The sequence below is a fragment of the Poecilia mexicana genome, unplaced genomic scaffold (genome assembly GCF_051168715.1).
Source record: "Poecilia mexicana isolate PSO_F unplaced genomic scaffold, ASM5116871v1 scaffold_8, whole genome shotgun sequence".
NCBI lineage: Eukaryota > Metazoa > Chordata > Actinopteri > Cyprinodontiformes > Poeciliidae > Poecilia > Poecilia mexicana.
The window spans coordinates 12,351,410-12,362,254 of record NW_028263377.1 but is presented as its reverse complement, the minus strand read 5'-3'; positions in this window follow the sequence as shown (position 1 = coordinate 12,362,254).

Below are 10,845 nucleotides of genomic sequence, written 5' to 3'. Positions count from 1 at the left end.
GGATTGGTTATCAAATTTAAACTATGCTCACTGAAAACTGAATAATTTAAAGTTTTCAAGTAAAATTTCAGAGCTCGTTAATAATTTATCAAACATGCGTTGTTAAAGTCAGGACAGGATTGCTCTAAAGTCAGTCAGGTCAGGTTGATCTAAAGCTCATGTCTGAGCCTGTCATGCCTGCTAAGATTTTGTTCAGGCTTCCATGTGGTTTGTACCACTGTGTCTCTTCTCACACAGTAATAAACAGCTGCGTCTTCAGGCTGCAGATTCTGTCCTGTTATTGTTACTGTTCCAGCAGAAATGTCTCTGCTGTAGCTGAACTTGTTCTTTAAAGCATTGTTTTGCCTCAAAGCACCACCACCCCACTGATGAGAGATCCAATCCATCGACCTTCCTTCACGATGTCTGATCCAACCTGTTGCATAGTCATCATCAGTCACAGAATAACCAGAGGGCCGACAGATGATGGTCAGTGACTGTCCAGGCTGCACAACTTCAGAGTCTGGCTGTATCAGATCAATGCAGTACACACCTGTAGAAACAAAGATAAACGTCAAGGCAGTGGATCATTGAAGCTGTCATTATATCAGATGTAATTATAAGTTTTCTATAAAAAGGTGCTCACAGGATCCAGCTGTCAGCAGCAGCATCAGAGATAGAGAGAACATGGTTGATGCTGAAGCTGAATGGCTGGAAGCTCTTTGTTCCTCTCAGTAACGCAGCATCTTCACTTCCTTTTATACAAGCTAAATTTGCATATTGTTGAGGGCATGATTGTTTGTACTGACTTTGTTTATGATCAGTGTTTTGATATTTCTTCAAAAAACAATCTGCATCAGGACATATCAAGACATTGAAGACCTTCTATTCGTCCAGCGATAAAAAAACATTATTTTCCAAAGTTCTGACCGAGATGATCATATTTTTTCTCTGAAGGCCATTTAAATCTGTCAGATAGGAGCTGAAGATGCAGATGGTGAAACTATACGATTTTCAAAGATTTTAACTGTTTGCATTTTGTTTTATCCTTTATCAAAGTGTCCCATAGCAAATATTAAAAGCAATGGTCATACACATTGCTGTACAGAGATATTTTTTTAAAATAAATTACATTAAAATGTGTTAAACTTTTACCTGGTGATAAAAATAGTTTGTGCCGTTCAAATATTTGTCTACTTTCTACTTCTCGAGGGAAACTTTAACTTGACTTTTCCCTGCTCCTTCTTCAACGGCATTTACTGAAGTGATTAGCCTTCAAATAATTGTTTTTTTTAGAAACAGCTCTATTTAAATAATCTTTGTGCCTTTTCACTGCCTTAAGCAGTTCAGTTTAAATGATTTTCAAGCCAGCTAAGGATATATAGGATATATTGAATCCAGGGATCCATCATTTTTTGTTGCTAGTGGCCTTTATTGAATGTTACCACACAGTAACAGGAAGAGAAGGTGAGGAACACATGAAACAAAGAGCTACTAAACTATGAAGCTCCCCAGGAATCTAGATTTCCTTGCAACTCTGTTTTTCCAAATGTTTAATCGGTAGACTGATTGGTTTTAACACCTGATATTCAAGATTTTTGCAATTTACGTTTCAAATAATTCTAATGTAAAAACAGAGATTGTGATAGAAAAAAACATTTCTGGAGGGACTCTATAATTCAGCAAACATGCATTGTTAAAGTCAGCAGAGGGCTGTGCTGCACTCAGTGTGGCTGGGTGTTTATGAAGGCCATGTCTGACTGCTGCCTGCTGAGTTTTTGCACAGTCTTGCATGTGCTTTGCATCACAGTGCGCCGACTCACACAGTAATAAACAGCTGCGTCTTCAGGCTGCAGATTCTGTCCTGTTATTGTTATTGTTCCAGCAGAAGAGTCTTTGCTGTAGCTGAACTTGTTCTCAAGGGCCTCATTCTTGTAAAAGGTCCCACCACCCCACATATCAAAAATCCATTCCATTGGTTTTCCTTCACGATGTCTGATCCATCCTGTCGCATAGTTATTATCAGTCACAGAATAACCAGAGGGCCGACAGGTGATGGTCAGTGACTGTCCAGGCTGCACAACTTTAGAGTCCTGCTGGATCAGATCAATGCAGTACACACCTGTAGAAACAAACATAATCATTAACACACAGTAAATGTCATTGTATCAGATGTAATTATATGTTTTCTATAAAAAGGTGCTCACAGGATCCAGCTGTCAGCAGCAGCATCAGAGATAGAGAGAACATGGTTGATGCTGAAGCTGAATGGCTGGAAGCTCTTCGTTCCTCTCAGTAACGCAGCGTCTTCACTTCCTTTTATACAAGCTGAATTTGCATATTGTTGAGAGTCTAGTTGATTGTGCCGACTTTATCTAGGATTAATGTTTTTATATTTTATTCACTAGCCAAAGTGTATCTAGATTCATCAAGACTTTGAATACCCTCTTTTCTTTTAGCTGTTTAAAACCTTATTTAAATTCCCAATGTTCTCTCTGAGATTTCCAGATTAATCTCTCCTCACAAATGCTTGTTACCAAGGAGCTGAATCTAAAACTGAGTTTTCAGAGATATTATCTTTGGTTTTATTTTAGCATGTCTTACAATAATAAATTAAAATGCAGAAGAACAAATGAAAATACAAATGAAATGAAACTACATTTTCCAATAATCAGCTATGTATAGAGGTGCAACTTTGTTCTAATGGACTTAATCTATTATCCACAATATGAAAATAAGACATTTGCAATTTTATATTCAATATGAAGAAGGTAAGGGACTGACCCAAAGGAACTCCAAAAAACAAAGTGGTTAGCCATCAGAAAAATAATTTAAATAGTAAAAACAAATTACTCATCACACTGTTTATTTGTCATATTTTATTTCAAATCTGGAAAATGTAAATATGATGTAAACTTAGTCATTTATCATGTTAACATTCTTGTGTCCAGAACTGTTTACCGTAGAGGTGACTGTTACTATAGTTACAGACCCAAAACTAAGAAAAGACGACTGAATCATATAGTCATAGATTTCTCCAAGGGGAAAACTAAGTGTGTCAATGCAAACAATGGTAATAGCTTTTTATTATTTGTTTTATTTTTATTTTTTTCACTGTTTTTGCTAAAAAAAAAATCCTGTTAACAAAATAAATGTTTCAGATAATTTGTGGTTTATTGGCTCCACCTTTGGTGGCTGACAAGTACTACGTATGTTCAGACTTTGAGGGGGTTTTGTTCAGGAGTTCTGTCACTTTGTCTCACTGTGAGGCTCTGGCACAGTAATACACAGCAGAGTCTTCAGGCTGAATATTCTGTCCATTCAGAGTCACTCTGTTGCTGGAAGAATCAGTGGAAATGCTGAACTTGTTTTTGAGTGAACCTTTGTAGTTTCTAGAAGATCTATATGCTTCTCCAATCCACTCCAGTGATTTGCCTGCAGGTTGTCTGATCCAAGCTGTCCAGTAGCTTCTAACAGAATAAGAGACCTGACAGCTGATGGTCAGGCTTTGACCTGGTTGCACAGTAACAGAGGCTGGTTGTGTCAGCTGTTCACACCTCAAGCCTGTGAAATAAATGTCAGAATAATTCAGGATTATTCTTTCAATAACTTAATAACTGGTTAAAGTTTATGAAACTCACCTGCAGCTGCAAGGAGCAGGAACAGAGGAGCACAAAACATGCTGGCTGATGAAGCAAACATCCTGTTAACAAACCTTCATACTGTGACATTTTATAGCAGATGGGAGGAGGAAAGGTTTGCATGTGAAAGAGTGTTGTTTTAACAGGAACCAATAGAAGAATTGACCTTTAACTAAAAAAACTTGGATCAAGAACAAATGATGTCTACATTTGATTTCAAAACAACCCATTCTTGTCTAAACGTAGCATTATGTTTTAGCATAACAATCTTCAATCTTTGCATTAGGAGTTCTCCACACTTTTCAGTTTAACTTTATAAAGATAAAACATTTCTCTGAAATCTAATGAAGCACCACATACCACACATTATTCCTAAAATTTACTTTAGGATTTCTTTTGACTGAAGTATATTGTTTTGTAACAGCTTACAGGTTTTAATGTTGTCATTATTTAAAATCATAGTTTTGAAAAGATCTGTGTGACACAATATTTTATTTTGTCTCGGTGAATACAAAATGAGCAAGGTAAAGATGAAAATGAGTGAAAGTGTTTGTCAAAATGTTTCAATGTTTTGCTTTAATTTTTTTTTATCTATTCTTGTATTTTAATTTTTTATTTTCTACATAACACTTTGGTCCACTGTGGTCATTTAAAAGTGCTTTATAAATAAAGTTGGATTGGAATCTTTTACCCTTTTTCGCAAACTTTTTTCATTTTTTTTTTATGTTTATTTTTTTCTACTGTGGCTTTTGAGCATAAGTCAAACTCAGACTTATGCTCTGAGCAGCTAACCTGCTATTGACACCAGGTTAGCTAAAATGTCCAGGGTGGTGTGAAGTAGAACTGGATGCATCAGCTCTTAAAGAGAAGAGATTGTGCAGAACTTCAGCTGATGTGACTTTTAGGTAGAGATTAAAAAATGATAGTGAAGATGAAGATAAAGATGAGATGCCGCATCAATATTGATCATTCTGCTATAAAAAAACATCAATATTGATATTTCACAATTCACTTATGGAAAGTATATTATATAAAATCTGTAAAGCAGTTGGATAATTGTGCATTAAGGGCATTTCTACAAAATATTACATATTTGTTTTTTCTCTCAAAGTTAGCTACATAAATTTGACTGAAATCTCATCCAAACTGGCAGCTGCAGTGCACAAATTCATAATCATTGGACATGTTCACATGTGAAGCTTATGTGTGAGTGTATCTGCTTGCTGCTGAGTTTTTGCATAGGGTTACCTGTGGTTTGTACCACAGTGCGTCTTCTCACACAGTAATAAACAGCTGCGTCTTCAGGTTGCAGATTCTGTCCTGTTATTGTTACTGTTCCAGCAGAAGTGTCTCTGCTGTAGCTGAACTTGTTCTTCAGGGCATCATTCTTGGTTAAGCCTCCACCACCCCACATGTGAAAAATCCATTCCATTGGTTTTCCTTCACGATGTCTGATCCATCCTGTCGCATAGTCATCATCAGTCATAGAATAACCAGAAGGCCGACAGGTGATGGTCAGTGACTGTCCAGGCTGGACAACTTTAGAATCTGGCTGGATCAGATCAATGCAGTACACACCTGTAGGAACAAAGTTCATCATTAACACAGTGAGTCATTGATACTGTTATCGTTTCAGATGTAATAATTAATAGTTTGAATCTGTATAAAGCTCCTCACATGATCCAGTTGTCAGGAGCAGCAGTATGAGCGACAGAGAGAACATGGCTGATGCTGAATCTGAACTGATGGATGTTCTTTGCTCCTCTGACTTATAACGACACCTCACTTCCTTTTAAACTTTGCATCTTGTCATGTAACAGGCTGGTTGTTCTGACATGATTTAGCATCATTATTTTTAATGTCCTGTCTTTTGCAGACTTCATCAAAGCTTTAAAAAAGTATTTCAAACTGGGGAACCCTATTTCAGAAGTTGTTCTCGAACTCAACAAAAAAATGCACACCTACTTTAGACTTTATCCATTTTGGTTACAGCATGGTTCACTTGTTGTAAACCACTGCACTATACAATTTTCATTTAAAATCTGTGTTGATTATAAAAGAAAGCTTTCCTCTCTAAAGTGTTCATTGTTAATATTTCATCCTCTGTCGTCTTTTTTGGGGGGATTTTTTACACGAACCACGTCCCACATCCAGTGTAGTAATGTTTTCAGGATTAGATTTTATAAATCTTTAAATTCACACCTCCTGGGAGCAAATTTTAATTATACTACTCATTCACTCATGAAACCGAAGTCATCTCACAGTCCCTTTTATTGTAAAAGCGTCTTACATTTTTTTCATTTTTTACACATTCTGGAGATATTGAGTCTTGATACTTTTGATTTATTAATGTTTTTATTTTTTTGCCCCTCTAGGTTGATGATGTTGTGATCACTCACAAATGTCCAATTACAGTTTCAATAACAGGATTTCAATTCTGTTTGTTGATTTTAATTTATTAAATGTGAAAAAGTCTTGAGAATTTGTGATTTATTTCTTATTCTTTTTCTTTCTTTTTTTTAATTGCCATGGGAAATATCTCTTCTCTTCAAAATATTTAGGAAGCCATTTGACTTTTTTTTGTCTACTCATTTCATATCCATTAATGCTATTTATTTAGCCACATTAAATCTGAGCTACATATCCTTCATGCATTAATGCAACTCGGGCAGAGCCACTTTTATTAATTAAATGCAGGAAAGCAAAATATTAATGTACTGGTAGATCTTGTGGTAAGTTTTTATCAGTCAGTCCCAAGAACAGTTTGTTGAATTTTCCCCATAGTTAGTCAGATAAAGCAATTCAGCAGATTGCAACAAAAACAACCTAAAAAATATATATATCAATGTGAAACATAATTGTCAGTAAAATGTTGTGAGGACAATTAGAAAAATCTACCAGGTATTTATATATTTACATTTTCATTTGTCACTGACAGTTCTCAGAAACCAGATGTCTCTGTGATCACATTGTTTTTAATCTGTGGATGTTTTTGTGCAGCTGTTCCTCTGCTTTCAGTCACTGTGTCTCTCGAGCACAGAAGTAAACAGCAGAATCTTCTGCTGTCAGGCTGCTGATCTGCAGGTACTGGGTGCTGATGGGGACATTTTCAGTCATGATGAAACGACTTTGGAAGGAGCTGCCATAGATGACAGCATTTCTACCATTGTCCATCCTCCCAATCCACTCCAGTCCTCTCCCTGGTCTCTGTCTTATCCAGTGGTTATAATAGCTTGTCGGGCTGTACCCAGAAATGACACAAGACATCTTCACTGTCTCTCCAGGTCTCTTCACCTGAGAGTCTGACTGCTCCAGTTTGACCTGACTCCAGACTCCTGTAAGAAAATGTCTCGTCATTATCTAATAAAATCACAAATTATTGCACGAATGAATAAAAAAATACATATATGAGGTCTCACCGTGAATAAAAACTACAAAAAGAAAAGTGCAGATGACTGATTTCTCCATTTTATGGGAAAAAATCAGTTTGACAGTATGATTTAAGAAAAATGTGTTGTATTTTTTGCTCTGTGTCCAATGTAAAATATGCAACAACTGCTGATGGGATCCTTTTAGAAGAAAAACACTGCATAGACCCTCCCCTGACTACAGGCTATGCTTGTGTCTACACCTATGGCTGATTTCCATACTCTATAACAAGATAAATTAATGTGAAACGCTATTAAAGTTTTTCTTGTAGATTTTTTGTAGATTGTTCATTTAGGTTTGATCTGTCATACACCATTACCAATTATGCAACAAAAACCCTCATTTGCCAATTTTGAAGTTAGCAAATTACTCTTAAACGTTAAATGAGGTTTTATTTTAACATCAGGGTTTTAATACAAATGTGTACTGTCAGCATAGAAGCCGTAATTATCAGTATTTGTAGAAAATAGTGACAAAGAAAGAAATGCAGCCAAAGCAGAAAAAATAAATGCTATTTATCGATAAAAGAAAAATGTTGGACATTTGAGTGAAACTCTGCAATAACCAAACTGAAACTGCACTCATTTGCATCCTTGTTATGCAAAACCAAGAACAAGAACAGAAACTGGTAGGACAGAAAAGATATGTCCTTGTGATGTTAAAGGAAGACACAGTCGTAAAGTGTAACAAAAAGCATGTGCAGGAGTTAATATGTTTTCAGAAGTAATAATTCTTCACCTTTTATAAGTTGTAACATCTTTTTGACTCTGGTCTGTTAAGAGATGTGTCTCAACATGACCTAAACAAAATTCATGTTTGTGACATTTTCATAGCAACAGAAATGTAGCAAAACCAAGCAAAGAAAGAGAGAAAACATCAGAATTATCTAAACATGTTCGACTGAATACGCAGAAAAGAAACAATTAAAGACTGGTTTCAACAAATACCTAAATGTGGTGTTGTAGCTCCCTCTGTGTTGGGTTTGTCTTAAAAACTTTCATGTGCTGAATCGTTTTTGTACAGAGTTCCTGGTTTCTGTGTCACTGTGGACCATCGAGCGCAGTAATAAACAGCAGAGTCCTCCGCTGACAAGCTGTTCATCTGCAGATACACCTGACTTCTGCTGTTGTCTCTGGAGATGGTGACCCGACCTTTCAATGACTGAGGATAGTAGGTGCTGCCACCACTGTCACTGATACCAGAAACCCACTCCAGTTCTTTTCCAGCTGCCTGTCTGACCCAAGCAAACCAAGGAGTGCCACTAAACCCAGAATATGTGCAGGTCAGTCTGTGGGACTCTGCAGGCCTTTTGACCACTGATTCAGACTCAGTCACTGTTTGTCCATCAGTACCTGCAGAAAGACAGTTAATTAGCTACTGAACATGAATAGGGTTGGATTTATCAATTAAGAAGCTGCCCTGAGTTCTTACCAGGCCAGATAACTGCCAGGATGACAAAAGCAGTCACAACCTCAAGTCTGATCATTGTTGCACTTATTTCTCTGCTAAGTCTACACTGTGGTTGTCCCCGATTTTATCAGGTTTTAAACAGATACAGAAAAATGAAAGGAGTTAGATTTTTGCATCGGCTCCTCCCCTTCAAAGGAGGTGAACACTTGAATGGTATCATTGGAGTATCTTTTAGCAGAGACTCCAGAAGGACTCATGTTGTGTGTGTTACATTATCTTTGCACAAATAACTTATCAGCACACATTTAGATCCATTCATTTCATTCTGAAAAAAGGTAGAATTACAAATAAAAGGTTGATAAATTGGAGTTGAAAAGAAGAATGATATCCTACGTCTGTTGAACATCATGTCACCAGATCCTCAAAAACAGGAAATCCCAAATCAACACATTGTTGTTGCCATCCTTTTTGTGCAGGTTGTCCAATCCAGTGCATTTTACATTGACTGAAATCAAGAAGATTATGGGGCTTCTTCCTTTACTATCATGGGAGATTGCACTAAGGATGTTAGAACCTGTCAAAGACCCAGAAATTATGATAAATAAATGCAAAATGAGATTAAGACAAACTCAAAATGGAAGAGATGTATCACTGTTTTGAAAGACTTCAAAGGAAGACACATAAATATCAGCAGGGCATACTTTTGACTTTTATCTTTAAAATAAATGTGTGACCAAAGGATGTCCCTCTAATACCGAAGATAATCTGTAAAATTTCTGAGAGATTTCTGTAAAAATATGACATCTGCATTGGAATTACATTTTATGAGACAATTTCTATTTTTAGATTATGAGCAAATTTTAACGAGCTAAAGGCAAAAAAAAAAAAAAAAAAAGATTTACAGCGAAACAACTTATTGTAAAACTCTCCTAAAAAGAAAATGTAAAGTTTGTCACTTCCAGACAAGAAAGTAGATGTCTTGTGTATGTATATTTTGTTAGAGTCTCTCCACTGGTCAAAAGTAATTATAAGCGTCGGCTTTGAGGGGTTTGTGTTCAGGTTGGCAGATGGTTTTTGTCACTGTGTCTCTCTGGCACAGTAATACACAGCAGAGTCTCCAGGCTGCATATTCTGTCCATTCAGAGTCACTGTTTTACTGGAAGACTCTAAACTGATGCTGAATTTGTTTTTTAGTGACTCTTTGTAGTAAGTAGCATATCCTACGCCTGCTCCTCCGATCCACTCCAGTCCTTTCCCAGCAGGCTGCCTGATCCAGACTGTCCAGTAGCTGCTGAGAGAATAAGAGACCTGACAGCTGATGGTCAGATGTTGACCTGGCTGCACAGTTACAGAGGCTGGCTGGGTCAGCTGCTGACATTTCACACCTGTAGAGAGAATTACCTTTTCAGAGTGTTAAACAAACATGGTGTTGAGAACATGCTGTGTGTTTCTGTCTCTGTGAGACTTACAGGACTCAGCAGTCAACAGGAGCAGCAGAGCTACAGACAACATGTTCATGATCTGGTGGGAGTTTTTTTTTTCGTTTCGCTTTTTTATAGCCAACAGCTTGGAGGTTTAGTTTGCATAGAAAGAGATACAAGAAAGTTTAACTGTCCAATCAGAGATAAAGAGAGAGTTTTGGCTGAGAAAATGAATTCTCGCTTTTTTTTCCCAGACTAGATTGAACAAAATAGTTCTGTTAGTGGTGAAAGTACCTTTTCTTATACAGTTACAATCAACAAAAAATTGGGTCAAGTTCATATTTAACAGCTTTTGGTTTCTTTGAAAAGGTTAACGCAAAGGGCAACCAAAGGTCTAATTGTCAGTCACTAAGCATTCATGTGTGATTCTACCCACTGCCTGATCCAAGTGTCTAAAAAGTGAGCCATAACTCTCGAGCACTGGTAAAAACATAGACTCTGATTTTTGCTAAGAAAGACAGCAAATAGTTAAACAATTTAACAAAAATAATAACTGACAACTCAACACTTTGGATTGAAAATTAATTTAAATTTTATAAATCTGACTTTAAAACCCCTGATCTTTACAGCTAATGCAAGGTAGCAAGTTTCACCTTGCATTAGTGGCTTGTCAAGTTTGTCCACTAGGTGACAGCATTTCTAAAATTGTTTTTGGAAGAACCAATGCAGTTTCTTATTTAAAACTGATTTTACCTGAGATCTGCATGACATGAGGACGATCTACCTTAATTTTCTGTCAGATCATACTTCAAACAGATGATTCCTGTTCATCTTTTTTTTTTTTTTTTTTTTTATCTGAACACATATACTTTAAAAGCTGCTGCTCAGGTCACATATTCATTTTTATCGAAACTTCCTTACAAAGTTCTCTTGTTGTGTTTTTAAATTTGATTGTGTCGTCCATG